We start from the raw sequence: 14,356 nt of genomic DNA, 5'->3' as shown, positions 1-14,356 counted from the left end.
CTCTCTGTAAAGGGACACCGCAAGAAGGTCATAGGTTTTGGAATTTTGAAAAAAAGATTATGGTTGCAGAGATACGATGATTTTAGTAAAAAAGAAATAACGGTAATTGCGCGCTAACTCCCCCAACACACACACACACCTCTCTACTTAACATTGTAGCACAAAACAGAAAGGGTCTACATGGTCCTAATTGGTTCTGTTAGAACCAGAAAAGGTTGGTAGTTTTATGAGCAACTTAGTTTTGGAGATGAATCCGAACAAATTCCTGCCTGTTGTGCGCCACCTGCTCCTGCAGCTCCAGCACTGTAAAGTGAGAGTAAGTGTCTATTTACTGCCATTATTGAGCCTTCTGTTGAGCAGGTGAGCTTACAAAGATGACAATTACAAAGAGACAATGCTTTATCATAACTGTGAAAGTTGAACACCAAATCAGTTTAAAACAAAAAACAAACAAACAAAAAACCTCTATGATTTGTACCATGTATTAACTTCCCAGGTTCCAGAAAACAGCTGGCGCAGTTGTTGCTCTTCTTCTTCATGAGTGACTTGGCTTGTGTATTCGTCTGCCTCTTTCTCGGTGGCTATAGGTTCTAAATCATTCTCAGACAACCAACCACAGATTGAGGACGAATCTGAAGAGCTTTCGTGTCTTTTTCAAAATAATCGGTATCAAGAACGCACACCACTGCAGAGAATAGTATAGAGTCCATGTGGAAACAAAAGAAGGCACTGGCGCAAATGACATCACGCGTGCAGTGCCGCCGACCTGTAAATCACTGCGATCTAATAATGGCGGACAAGCTTTTAGTGATTTTTGGAACAGAATTCAGACGCAAAAATCTTTTTTGAAGAGTAACCTTTGAAGGATGTAATGCAATTTCAGCAGCATAGACACAACTTTTTGTGGGTTGTTTGGCTCGTTGGTCTAGGGGTATGATTCTCGCTTCGGGTGTGAGAGGTCCCGGGTTCAAATCCCGGATGAGCCCAGGTTTTACCTTAAATGGTTGATCTGAACTGCTGGGGACATGGATTTCACTTGGCTGCATCATTCTAAAAGCATGAGTTTAATGAAAGTTATATAAAAAAAATCCCTGGTTTTCTGTGTGTGATGTGCTCAAATACACTGTAAAGTTGGTGGATAAATCAAATAAAAGAAGGTTTTCACGTCGAAAAATCACTAAAAGCTTGTCCGCCATTATTAGATCGCAGAGATTTACAGGTCAGCGGCGCTGCACGCGTGACGTCATTTGCGCCAGTGCAGAAGGTTCCTTCTTTTGTTTTCACACGGACTCTATACTATTCTCTGCAGTGGTGTGCGTTCTTGATACCGAGTCTTTTGAAAAAGACACGAAAGCTCTTCAAATCCGTCCTTAGTCTTTGGTTTGTTGTTTGAGAATGATTTAGAACCTATAGCCACGGAGAAAGAGGCGGACGAATACGCAAGCCAAGTCACTCGTGAAGAAGAAGAGCAACAACTGCGCCAGCTGTTTTCTGGAACCCAGGAAGTTAATACATGGTACAAATCATAGTTTGCTATTTTTTTCCTGATTTGGTGTTCAACTTTCACAGTTATGATACAGCAGTGTCTCTTTGTAATTGTCATCTTTGTAAGCTCACTTGCTCAGCAGAAGGCTCAATAATGGCAGTAAATAGACACTTACTCTCACTTTACAGTGCTGGAGCTGCAGGAGCAGGTGTCGCACAACAGGCAGGAATTTGTTTGGATTCACCTCCAAAACTAAGTTGCTCATAAAACTACCAACCTTTTCTGGTTCTAACAGAACCAATTAGGACCCTTAGGAAGCAGAGGCCATCCACATCGGATCTTCTTTAATATCAACAGATCTTCGTTTAAGGTACGTGAATCTTTTCATCATGGCACACCTTCAGCTTGTTCAGTGTGCTGAGTGCAGAATGTTTAGTCATTCTTCCTCTGTCACTAGCGATAGCTTTATTAGCTTTATTTGTGATAAGTGCAGATTAGTTAGCTCTCTGATGGAGAAGATTACAGTGCTAGAAGCGCGTGTCCAGGCTTTAGAGCAGGTTAGTGAGTGTGAGAACAGTGTAGTTTCTGTTGGGGAAAGTCTGGATGCCCTAGGTGGAGTTAGTAATCCCCCAACTCCGGCATTAGAGCCCTTACAGCGGGGCGAATGGGTGATGACTCGGCGGCATAAGCGTAGAGCCAAAGTTACCGCTGAGGCTCGCCCACGGGAGCACCACTCCTCTCCGCGTCACGTGCCGAACAGGTTTGCTCTCCTTAGTGATGCACCCACTGAGAAACCTGAAAGAGCTCTGGTTATAGGGGACTCTATCATACGGCACGTGAAATTAGCTCAGCCTTTAGGGGCACCAGCAGCTTTAGTCAGGTGTATACCGGGAGCCAGGGTGCCGGACATAGCAGGTAATCTTAGGGTCCTAGGCAAGTACAGGTTTTCAAAGATAGTTATCCATGCAGGAGCTAATGATATACGCCTTTGTCAGTCTGAGGTTACTAAGACTAACTTTGTAGAGGTGTTTAAATTAGCGAAGGCGATGTCCGATGCTGTAGTATGCTCTGGCCCCATCCCAATGCGGCATGGCGATGTAGCTTACAGGAGGTTATGGTCACTGAACTGCTGGCTGTCCAGGTGGTGCTCTGAAAACAGTGTGGGCTTTACAGATAATTGGGCTAATTTTGAGGGCACTGCTGGCCTGTTAGGGTGGGACGGTATCCATCCCACTCGGGAAGGTGCTGCTCTCATTTCCTGCAGCATAGGTCATAGTCTCAGAACAGGCCTAGTTAATTTCTGACAATCCAGAGCCAAGGCCAGGGAGCAGACGAACAGGCTAAACCAACTGTCTGCTAGCTGCACAGAGTCGTCACTCAGGGTCCACTACATCGAGACTGTGTCTGTTCCCCGAGCTCAACAAAAAGGTAGAAATTTTCAGAGAGTTTGTTCCAGTAACCTAATCAATATAAAATTAGATCATACTGACTGTACAGCTGCTGCCAGCACCTTTGATCTAAAGGTGGGGCTATTAAATAGTAGATCTCTTACATCTAAAGCACTAATCGTTAATGAACTCATTACTGATCAGGAGTTTAATGTACTTTGTTTAACTGAAACATGGATTAAGCCAAATGAATATATAGCATTAAATGAAGCGAGTCCTCCTGGATACAGTTATATACACCAGCCTCGTCTAACTGGCAGAGGAGGAGGCATTGCGGTTATTTATAACGATTATCTAGGTGTAACACAAAAACCTGGTTATAAATTTAATACATTTGAAGTTCTTCATACTCACATAATGTATGTAGCCTCGAAAAATAAGTCTACCCAGTTAATTCCATTGCTTATTATTTACAGGCCCCTGGGGCCATATTCTGAGTTTCTTTCTGAATTTGCAGATTTTATCTCAGATCTGTTTATTTCCTTAGACAAAGTTTTAGTTGTCGGAGATTTTAATATTCACTTCGATAACCCAGAAGACCCTTTAAAAACAGTGTTTGTGTCCATCTTAGATTCAGTCGGGATTAAGCAGAATGTCATAGGACCGACCCATAATGGTGGTCACACCCTTGATCTAATACTAACATTCAGATTAAACGTAGACAATATAGTCATACTTCCACAGTCTGAAGTTATCTCAGATCATTATCTCATCTCATTCAAACTATGTCTGAGTAATAATATATGCACCTCACCACACTACTGAAGTAAACGTACTTTCATGTCAACTACTGCACAGAGCTTTATAAATGAGCTCCCAGAGCTGTCAACTTTGATTGGGTCACTGTCAGCCCCTGCAGAACTTGATCAGGCAACTGAATGCTTAGAGTCAACATTCCGCCATACTTTAGATAATGTAGCTCCTCTAAAAAGGAAAATGGTCAGAGACAAAAAATTAGCACCCTGGTATAATGATGACACTCGCACATTAAAACAGACCACTCGAAAATTGGAACGTAAATGGTGTCAAACAAAATTGGTAGTGTTCAAAATAGCTTGGAAGGAGAGCTTCCTGAAGTATAGAAAAGCTCTTAGTGCTGCGAGATCAACATATCTCTCCTCCCTAATAGAAGATAACAAAAATAATCCTAGATTCCTATTTAATACTGTAGCAAAATTAACCAGGAATAAGTCCACTATCGACACATGCACACCTGCAGTATGTAGTAGCAACGACTTCATGAATTTTTTTAATGACAAAATTGAGAATATCCGACAAAAAATTCAAACTACTAATTTAAGGTCAGACAATGAAAGTGACCTTGTAGTTAACTATATAACTGTATCGGATCATCAGTTAGAATGTTTTACTCCCCTAAAAGAAACTGAATTACTTTCATTAATCTCTACATCAAAAGCCTCAACTTGCGTACTAGATCCCTTGCCTACACATCTATTCAAACAGATAATGCCTGGAGTAATTGAACTGCTTCTAAAAATAATAAATTCTTCTCATATGATTGGCTATGTACCCAAATCCTTTAAACTAGCAGTTATCAAACCCCTGATTAAAAAACCTGACCTTGATCCCTGTCAGCTGTCCAATTATCGGCCAATATCAAACCTCCCCTTTATCTCCAAGATCCTTGAAAAAGCTGTGGCACAGCAGTTATGCTCATATTTACATAGGAATAACATCCATGAAATGTATCAGTCAGGATTTAGACCTCATCATAGCACAGAGACAGCACTGGTTAAAGTAGTAAATGACCTACTGTTGGTGTCTGATCAGGGCTGTGTCTCGCTACTTGTGTTGCTTGACCTTAGTGCTGCATTTGATACCATTGATCATTCCATTCTTCTGGATAGACTAGAAAATGTTGTGGGAGTTAAGGGACTGGCCCTCTCCTGGCTCAGGTCTTATCTAACTGATTGTTATCAGTATGTTGATAAAAATGGTGATATTTCTAGACGTACCGAGGTAAAGTTTGGTGTTCCACAAGGTTCTGTCTGGGGTCCACTGCTTTTTTCTCTATATATGTTACATCTGGGTGATATTATTCGTAAACATTGTATTAGTTTCCACTGTTATGCTGATGACACACAGTTGTATGTCTCTGCAAAACCTGATGAGAGACACCAGCTTAATAGAATTGAGGAATGTGTTAAGGACATTAGACACTGGATGCTTATTAATTTCCTTCTGCTTAACTCTGACAAGACTGAAGTACTTGTGCTAGGACCACATACAGCTAGAAGTAAGTTTTCTGATTACACAGTGACTCTGGATGGCCTTTCTGTTTCTTCGCGTGCAGCAGTAAAAGACCTCGGAGTGATTATTGACCCCAGTCTTTCATTCGAAACTCACATTGATAACATCACCCGGATAGCTTTCTTTCATCTCAGAAATATTGCAAAGATAAGAAATTTAATGTCATTGCATGATGCAGAAAAACTAATCCATGCTTTCGTTACCTCCAGGTTGGATTATTGTAATGCCTTACTGTCTGGATGTTCCAATAAGTGCATAAATAAGCTCCAGTTAGTTCAAAATGCAGCAGCAAGAGTCCTTACTAGAACTAGAAAATATGACCACATCACGCCTGTCTTATCCACACTGCATTGGCTCCCAATCAAATTTTGTATTGATTATAAAATACTACTATTGGCCTTTAAAGCACTAAATGGTCTCGCACCACAGTACCTGAGTGAACTTCTGCTCCTCTATGACCCGCCACGCCTACTTAGATCAAAAGGTGCAGGCTATCTGCTGGTACCTCGTATAGTGAAGGCTACATCAGGGGGCAGAGCCTTTTCTTACAAAGCCCCACAGTTATGGAACAGCCTTCCAAGTAATGTTCGGGAATCAGACACAGTCTCAGCATTTAAGTCTAGGCTGAAAACATATCTGTTTAGTCAAGCCTTTTGTTAATGGTGTTTATGAGGTAAAGGTGTAGATCTAGAGGGTCCTCAGACATAGAGTGTTTTGGTAAACTGGGATGTATGGATGCTGTCAGTCCCCACTCGCTTGCTCACTCGAGTTTGTTGACGGTGTAGTGGCTGGCTGCTTTATGTCCCGGGGCTCCCTCATGCCTGTGTTACCTTCTGGCTCTCTCCTTTTAGTTATGCTGTCTTAGTTAGTTGCCGGAGTCCCTGCTTGTACTCGGTGCAATATGTATACTGCTCCTACTTATTCAGGTGACATTGGGCATACCTAACAACCTGTGTTTTCTTTCCCTCCCCCCTCCCCCACCCCAAATCTGTCCCTCTGAGTTACATGGAGTCAACAGGAAATCTTTTGGTGGAGAGGGTGGAGACCTCGACTGGCTATCGTAGCCTGCAGGGAATCGGCTGTCAGACTTCTGTCGCATGTCCCAGACCCGGTGAAATGTAACTGAATTGTCTTGGCCAGCCCTAAGGGTCCCATCTGCATCTCATCATTGCTGAGGAGTGTGCTCCCATCACCCAATCAAGCATCCAGCCAGAGCAGGTCATGATATATTTTTTACCATATTAACATGCCATTGTTGTGTGTTATGCCTGATGTCAAGACTCTCGTCTCTGCGAGCCTACCACACAGATTTAATACTTGACATTTTTAGGGCATACCTAACAACATGTGTTTTCTTTCTCTCTGTCTTCCCCCCAATCTATCCCTCTGAGTTACATGTTGGTCCTGGGATTGAGATGCTGGCCTCTTCTGCCCCTCGAACCTGCTTGATCCATCATGGTGCCCTGTGTCTGGTCGGAGTTTTATCGCATCGCTCCTGTGAAGGACGGCCCCATGAGGATATTTGAGGGTTATACCTGGAGGATGCGCTTGACTCTTACAGTAATGCTTTTATGGCTGAGGACTACAGTTGTCTTGCTAACTTTAGGACTGCAGTTATCATGAACAGTTTTGCACTCAATTTTCCATCAATGAAGAGTTATAACATCAACGAAACTGTCCTCATGTTAAAACTGTTAATATTATAGTCAGGCTGTCTGTTGTTGCCCAAATGAGGATGGGTTCCCTTTTGAGTCTGGTTCCTCTCGAGGTTTCTTCCTCATGTCGTCTGAGGGAGTTTTTCCTTGCCACCGTCGCCACAGGCTTGCTCATTGGGGATAGATTAGGGATAGATTAGGGATAAAATTAGCTCATGTTTTAAGTTGTTCTAATTCTGTAAAGCTGCTTTGCGACAATGTTTATTGTTAAAAGCGCTATACAAATAAACTTGACTTGACCCTGTAGACCCTTTCTGTTTTGTGCTACAATGTGAAGGGGAGGGGGGGCAATTACTGTTATTTATTTTTTACTAAAATCATCGTATCTCTGCAACCATAAAATATTGTTTTCCCAAAATTCCAAACCCTATGACCTTCTTGCGGTGTCCCTTTACAGAGAGCTGATTTTAAGGTGAATTGAACCTGTTTGAAATTTTAAGGTAAAGTCCCTACAATAATCATGGAATTGGTGTGAAGGAAAAGGCCATTGCAAGGTTAATTTATAATTTATCACTTTGTGAGAAACTTCCCTGTGTATTTTTGAATCTTGTCGTTGCCTTTTTGTCCACTGAAACAGCTGCGACGTTATATTGTATCTAAAAGCATGATTTCTATATAAAATGAATGGACACACCATCCTGTTATCTCTCTCAACTAACTCATCGGGGTTTTTCTGTATTTATAGACTCTGAATGAGATTCTCTCACAACATGAGCAAAATGTACGCTGTTCAATTAATACTGTATCTTCAGCTACTATTAACACATCATATCCATCTTCCATCAAATACTGCCTGGAAACACAATAAACTCTCTCAACAACCTCTCTCTTCTCCTTTGGGTATTTCACCCGAGTGTGCTATAGCCAAAACAGCTGGAGCATCTGTGTCTACTGTTGTACAAAAAGCAGCTCCTCCTTCTTCAAATGCTGCATCAAACACAAACAGCCTTTACACCCTCTCCTGCAACTACAGCATCGGGGTTCTAATAAAAAAATTAATTGCAGTAACTGATTCTGCAGTGCCAAATACATTACTGTTTCTGAAATGTGATCAGGAAATTTTACTGGATCACAGCAGATACGGTATATATTGGGGCACGTGCCCCAGTAAAATGGGTCTGGCGAGCCAATGGACAACTTATAAATTCAAGCAACAGGCTAAACGCAAGCTTAACACTTACTGTGCGGTGAGCTCTTTGGGATGGCACTTCTGACTTTTGTTTCCAGATCATAGGAACTGCTCCGCATACCAGATATCGCTCAGATCCTTCAATGTGACTCTACTGTACCTCACAAATTTATCTTTTACAAAATGTATGGAGCAGACACCAAACCGTCCTGTCAGCTTGAAGTTACCTTTCTTTGTTGGTACAAATCAAACCCATTCATTCTGCAAGTGCCCTGCCGACTTTGGGCTACAATGGATCAAAATTCTTCTTTTTTAATCGGCTACACCTGAACAGCCTTGAAGGACACACCCCTTAGGAGGCATGCTTTGGTTTTAGTTTTGTTGCAGAATTTTAAAAAAAGTTTAAAATGTGCTACACTTTGTAAAGCAGATGAAGCCGGAAATGCCACGAACTTTCAAGCATTTCGCATATGACATCACTTCTTTGAATGAACAGTAACTTACCAGGAACGCGTTCGTGTAATGGCGGATTCAAAGAGCCAAACTTTACCAACTAAACAGAACATGTTCCCGGTCTTGTATTAAGATACAATTGAGGCAGTAAACTATTTAACATGTCTAGTTTTATAAGGTATAATTTCCAGGGGTAATGTAATTTTCATAAGACGAGCACTTTAACGGAAACAAAGGGTTTGGGACATGACAGCGTGCTTGACCAAAAGGGCCCTGTAGTTGAGACAATCTGTGTACACTGCAAAAAATGATCTCTTGTTGAGAGAAAATATCTTTAATATGGGTGAATATATCTATTATTTCTTATTAGAAGTTTACTAGAACTCAAATAGAAGATTATTTAGCTTACTTTGAGACGTTTTTACTAATTTCAAGCCTTAAATTTTCTTATTCTATTGGCAGATAATTTTGCTTCTTTCTAGAATTGAATGCTTAAAATGAGCAAAATTATCTGCCAAAAGAATAAGAAAATTTAAGGCTTGAAATTAGTAAAAACGTCTCAAAGTAAGCTAAATAATCTTATTTGAGTTCTACTAAACTTCTAATAAGAAATAATAGATAAAGTCACCCATATTAAATATATTTTCTCTCAACAAGAGATCATTTTTTGCAGTCTATATTACCGTACAAGTTGCAAACAAAGGCTCTACAGATATTTGAGCTCACATCACTAGAGTCAAAGTCCACAGTGCTAGCCATTACACCATGGAACAGAGGGCAAGTTGTTTTCCCCACCGAATTACTGGCATATACTGACAGCGACCTGGTAAAAAAAAAATCAAAATCAAACAGACCCTTGATCAAAGGCTTAAATAAACACACACCACAGTCCTCAATGCCGAAACCCAGGATTGAACCAGGGACCTTTAGATCTTCAGTCTAACGCTCTCCCTACTGAGCTATTTCGGCAAGAGCAGTTACCAACCATGTAGTCATGTCCCTGATATAAACATTAGTAGTTGCTAAATCCAATCAGTAAGGTCTCATGATGTTCCTTTTTAACCAAAATCTAATGAAATATAAAGTGATAAAAATAATATATAGTATCATCTGGAAGTATGACATATGTAATGTGGTAATTGATTAATGAAACTCTTTTATGTTGTTGGCAATTTGTTTTATTCCAAGCGTGTTTTTAATTAAATGAACAAAAGTTCACATGAAAGAATGAGCAAATAATAAGCTAAATAATGAGGTAAATGTGTTCTCTGTGCTCGCTCATTTCACTGTTACCCCCCAATCATGCAGTCTTGATTATTTCACTGTTATCCACAGTGTCAAGTGGGTAATGATCTCCCTTATAAGTGGACACACACACAGAGAGAGAGAGAGGTTTTGATAGCCGGATCCACTCTGTGGGTCATAGAAGTGTTCCTGTAATATTAAAAACAATAAATTGTAGCGTAAGTTCAGAACATATTACGACTACAAAAATTGATGTACAAGCTTTTCATTTACAAACTTACATATCCATTGTCTGAGTATGGCTCTCTGAGGCTGGGAAATAGAGTGATGATGCCCAAAGCATATTTACTTCGCCCAGAGACAGGTGGGCTCCTCCTGAAACATAAACATGACATTACTACTACATTTCCTTCAGTTTAAAAGATACAAATTTTTACTATTGTTAGCTTCAGTGGGTTTTAGTCTCTCTCAAATTGTTCGTTTTTGTATCATGTTTTAGCCATTTAATATATATTTCTATCATAGGAAAAATGAAGAAATAAATTGCTTTACTAATATGCAATGTCGTAAAATGAGTGTGCTCTTTTTAAAATAATTTCTATATTAAGTAAAGTACAAATATGGACATTTAAGTTTTACGCATGAATTTCAACCATGTCGGCCACAAGAAGGTTTACCAACTGTCTCCTTGTGCTCCTTTTCATTTTATCATATTCATCCAAAATAATCTGTCCACCCGGTTTAGCCTGGAGAGCATCTCTCACCATCTGAAAGATAAAGAATCAGAAAGTTAGCAATTATCCATCATCATCATTACGTCCAAAAACAAAACCACAGCTTAACTGCGCAATATCTTTGTGTCTGATATTTGATAAATAATATCATTTGTTACAAAAGCTGCATACCTCTTTTGCCGATTCTCGTTCAGCATGGGTTCTCTTCCCTCCGTTTGTCTGAACAATCACTGTTGCATCTGATGAATCAGAGGATACTGGCAAGGAGTCTCCTGACACTGACACAGATGAGTTGTCTGACATGGTTGACTCAACGAAGTATACGATAGATCATGTTGAAGCACAACCGTAAACGGTTAAAAAAATGTATACACAAAATGAAAAAATAAGTAGTTCTCCACAATATTCATTATTGATGATCCACTCCCTCCCTAACAAGGCTGAGCCTCACCTGTTGACTTTTCAGTTGTCACCCTAACAGTAAGGTTCCCTGCTTCCAAAAGCTCCTCAAACACATCTGCATCGACTTCTGTCCCTGATTCATCTGTCAAGTGCAGCTCAGTCTCAAGTAGAAGATCTAGCTTTTGAATGACTGATAAAAATATTAGATTTAAAGCAATGAAAAATTGCAATAAGAGCATTACCAGAAATTTGCTAAGCTTGTTTTTCAACATTTTAGGTCAACTTCTAAAAGTACTTTTTGATTTCTTCACAGGGCATTACCATTAGCTATCATAAACACAACTCCGCAATATAAGACATGTAAATATCACATACATTCAACAGGTATTATAGCAAGTAGTCAATTAACACAAACATTCTGGGCTGCATGAAAAATGATGCCAACCTTTCTGAAGAAATGTGTTGAAGTCATTATAGCCATCTTCAGTCTCAGCCACTTTGACATACTTCTGCGTTTCTCCAAATCTCACCTTCACCAACATGATTAACTATGAAGAAAAAAAGAAGAGAATACATCCACACTGTGCCATAATTTACAGTATGTTCACCATGGATGTGTAGAGACAGGAGAATTTTTGCCTGCCTTTAATCGCCTGAGTTTGACCGTCTATTTGTTTTGATTTCTAGCGTTACTCACGAGTAAAGGCATAAACATGATAGCGACGTTATTGTTTATATGCATAGATAGCTACACACTGTGTAACTTAAGTTAAATAAGCTCATTTTGCATTTCAGACGTTTTTTATTATGGCAGCAGCTGAGGGTGTGTGTGACTCCAGTGTTAGCTCCAGCTAAGGTTAGATTGAGAAGGACTTGGTGTGGCTGGTGTGGCGGCCTAGTGTGTGTGTGTATTCCTCCAGCAGCATCATGCCACCCGGCTCTCAGAGCTTGCCAGGCTTTCAGTAGCTGCCCCTCGGCAAGCAGGAACTCAACCCCCTGGTCCAGACCTGGCTCTCTACTCCATAGCTTGACACTCAGCTGCCATGACATTTTGCCATGTAAAGCCAACAACGTCATTCATCAAGACTAGATCATAGCTATTTTTTTTCCCAATTGATTTTTCCGACAGAGAATGTTCGCTAACGCGATGCCTGGTGCATGTGCTACATCACTTTAGCTAGCTTAAACCCCTCACAAAAAATGTGCAGTTGTACATATATACCACATTATCCAAACATGTATACTTACTTCAAGCAAACTGCGTATATTCATCGACACTCTTGTGCAAAAGGAACATTAATGTACCCATCAAAAAATAACATATAATAGTCATGCTAACCTTAACATGGGACTTGCCTAGTCACAATGTTAGCTGCAGCCGGGACTCCCTGCTACTTATTTTCGGCACAATGCTACTGCATAGAAAGTATTATTAAATAGACATAATACCTTTGATTTATGCACACATTCACATATGCAGGTGAAATGGGGAAATAGTCTATCCTCTCCCTTCAGTGTCGGTAATGGAGTGAGACAAGGGGGACTTCTATCCCCTGCTCTGTTCAACCTTTACATGGACAGTTTGTCCAAACAACTGGGTATGTGTAAGACAGGATGCCTAATAGGGAATACTGTCTTAAACCATCTGATGTATGCAGATGATCTGGCTATTATGTCACCCAGCACTGTTGGGTTTCAGCAGCTCCTGAATATATGCTCTGAGTATGGTGTTGAGTTTGATGTACAGTATAATGCAAAAAAGAGTGTTGTGCTGATATGTAGGACCAAGGAGGATCATAAAGTGTCCTTTTCAACGTTTTACCTTTCAGGACAATTATTATGTGTATCAAGCTGTATAAAATATCTTGGGCACATCATCACTGACAAGTTGGAAGATGATGATGACATGTATAGGCAGAGACGAATGTTGTATGTTCAAGCAAACATGTTAGTACGAAAATTTCACTACTGTTCTGATGATGTGAAAATAAGCTTGTTTCGTGCCTATTGTACCCCTATGTATGCAGCCCCATTATGGGCTAGTTACAAAAAAGAGACTCTTCGTAAACTCCAGGTAGCATATAATGACTGTCTGAGGATATTGCTGAAAAAGCCCAGGAGTTGCAGTGCTAGTAAACTGTTTTGTGATTCAGGTCTAAGCTCTTTACAGGCTCTCTTGAGGCTGTAAATCTTTTAATGTTTAAGTTCATGTTTCGGCTGGATAAGTCTCAAAACTGTATTATAATGACTCTCACAAGCCCTAGATGTAGCTCTGTCAGATATCAGTCATATTTGTGGAAACATTGGTATGGATGACTGTCATGACTGATAATATGTTTGCATGTATCTTTTTTTTTTTTTTTATTATGTATGTGTATGTCTTGTTATTGGGCCTAGAGCCTGTAATAAAGTTTAATAATAAATTACACAAAGACACTCGGTACAGTCGAAGGAAGTGAAGAGAAAACTGTCGTCCACTGTCCCCGCTCGGAGTCGTCCTGCTCTTTAGGCAAACACGTCACAGATATGTTGGAATACTGGCAGCAACTAAGTTGCTTAGATTTAACTCCCCGGATTAACACCAACTCTTTTGAGCAACTAACTCTCACGTAGTTGAATTAGACTAAACAAGTGTTGAATTGACACTGTATTTTTAACAAACAGCACCAACACTGGAAATCTAACACTTTTGATTTTGCTGTGTAACTACTGCAAGCCCCCCAAACTGCCCTTCCTGGCCTACTCGTTGCTCTCTGGAACCATGCCTGAGTGTCCATTGGTTGTTTGTTTATTTTTAAGTGAGCGATTGCCCAGAAGCAGATTTTATTCTGGGGGAGTGTATTCTGACTCCCATTTGTATGAATACCAGTTGGTAATCTTCAAGAGTTTTGCCACTAAAACAACCCAATCTCCTCACATGGCATGCTTCTCACACTTTTGGGGCATGCCTCAGGAAGCATTTGTTGCTTCATTGTTCAATGAGCCGAGTTGGGTGGAAGGTGGTGAAAAGTGCCTTTTCAGGACAGCAGCTTGCTTTTCACCAGCAGGTTGAAGAATACAAGCAGGTAAGCACCATATTTTCACTTTGTAAAAGCTGTCTCAGCTGACTTTGCACATGAGCGAGAGTTAGAATTTCATAGTGGATGGTGTGAATATGACAACCCTGTTGAAAAATGTGAGTTGGAGATATTGAGGTCAGTCAGCAATTCAAGAAATAAAGCCGAGCAAACTGAAAGGAATCTGTGATAGCTCACCTTCGGAGCTCATCAGAGGAGCATATCAGCAGAAAAGTAATGTGCAGGTAGTTGATTTGGTCATTGTTGCAAAAAGAGCCAAGGTTGTGGGTTTAATCCAAATAGTGGCTGTTTTCACAGATGTGCTGCTTTGAATGTGGCGAAAGAAATTTGATCTTGACTTGGCTAAAAGTGCAGATGGTTCAGATGATTTGCAAGATGACAAGAAAGTTTTTCTCT

At 40.4% G+C, this 14,356-nt stretch overlaps 2 non-coding genes across 2 annotated transcripts; one reads left to right on the top strand and one right to left on the bottom strand.

Annotated features, from left to right (window-relative positions):
- Positions 1 to 914: 914 nt before the first annotated feature.
- On the top strand, positions 915 to 986 carry trnap-cgg (transfer RNA proline (anticodon CGG)). Its single transcript has one exon. It is a non-coding gene; the product is annotated as a tRNA-Pro (tRNA).
- An 8,412-nt stretch (positions 987 to 9,398) lies between these two features.
- On the bottom strand, positions 9,399 to 9,471 carry trnaf-gaa (transfer RNA phenylalanine (anticodon GAA)). The gene has a single exon. It is a non-coding gene; the product is annotated as a tRNA-Phe (tRNA).
- Between the last annotated feature and the right edge of the window lie 4,885 nt (positions 9,472 to 14,356).

This window comes from Neoarius graeffei, chromosome 1 (genome assembly GCF_027579695.1).
Source record: "Neoarius graeffei isolate fNeoGra1 chromosome 1, fNeoGra1.pri, whole genome shotgun sequence".
In the NCBI taxonomy this organism is placed as follows: domain Eukaryota; kingdom Metazoa; phylum Chordata; class Actinopteri; order Siluriformes; family Ariidae; genus Neoarius; species Neoarius graeffei.
Note: the sequence above shows the minus strand (reverse complement) of the source record. Positions and strands in the feature narration are given on the sequence as shown.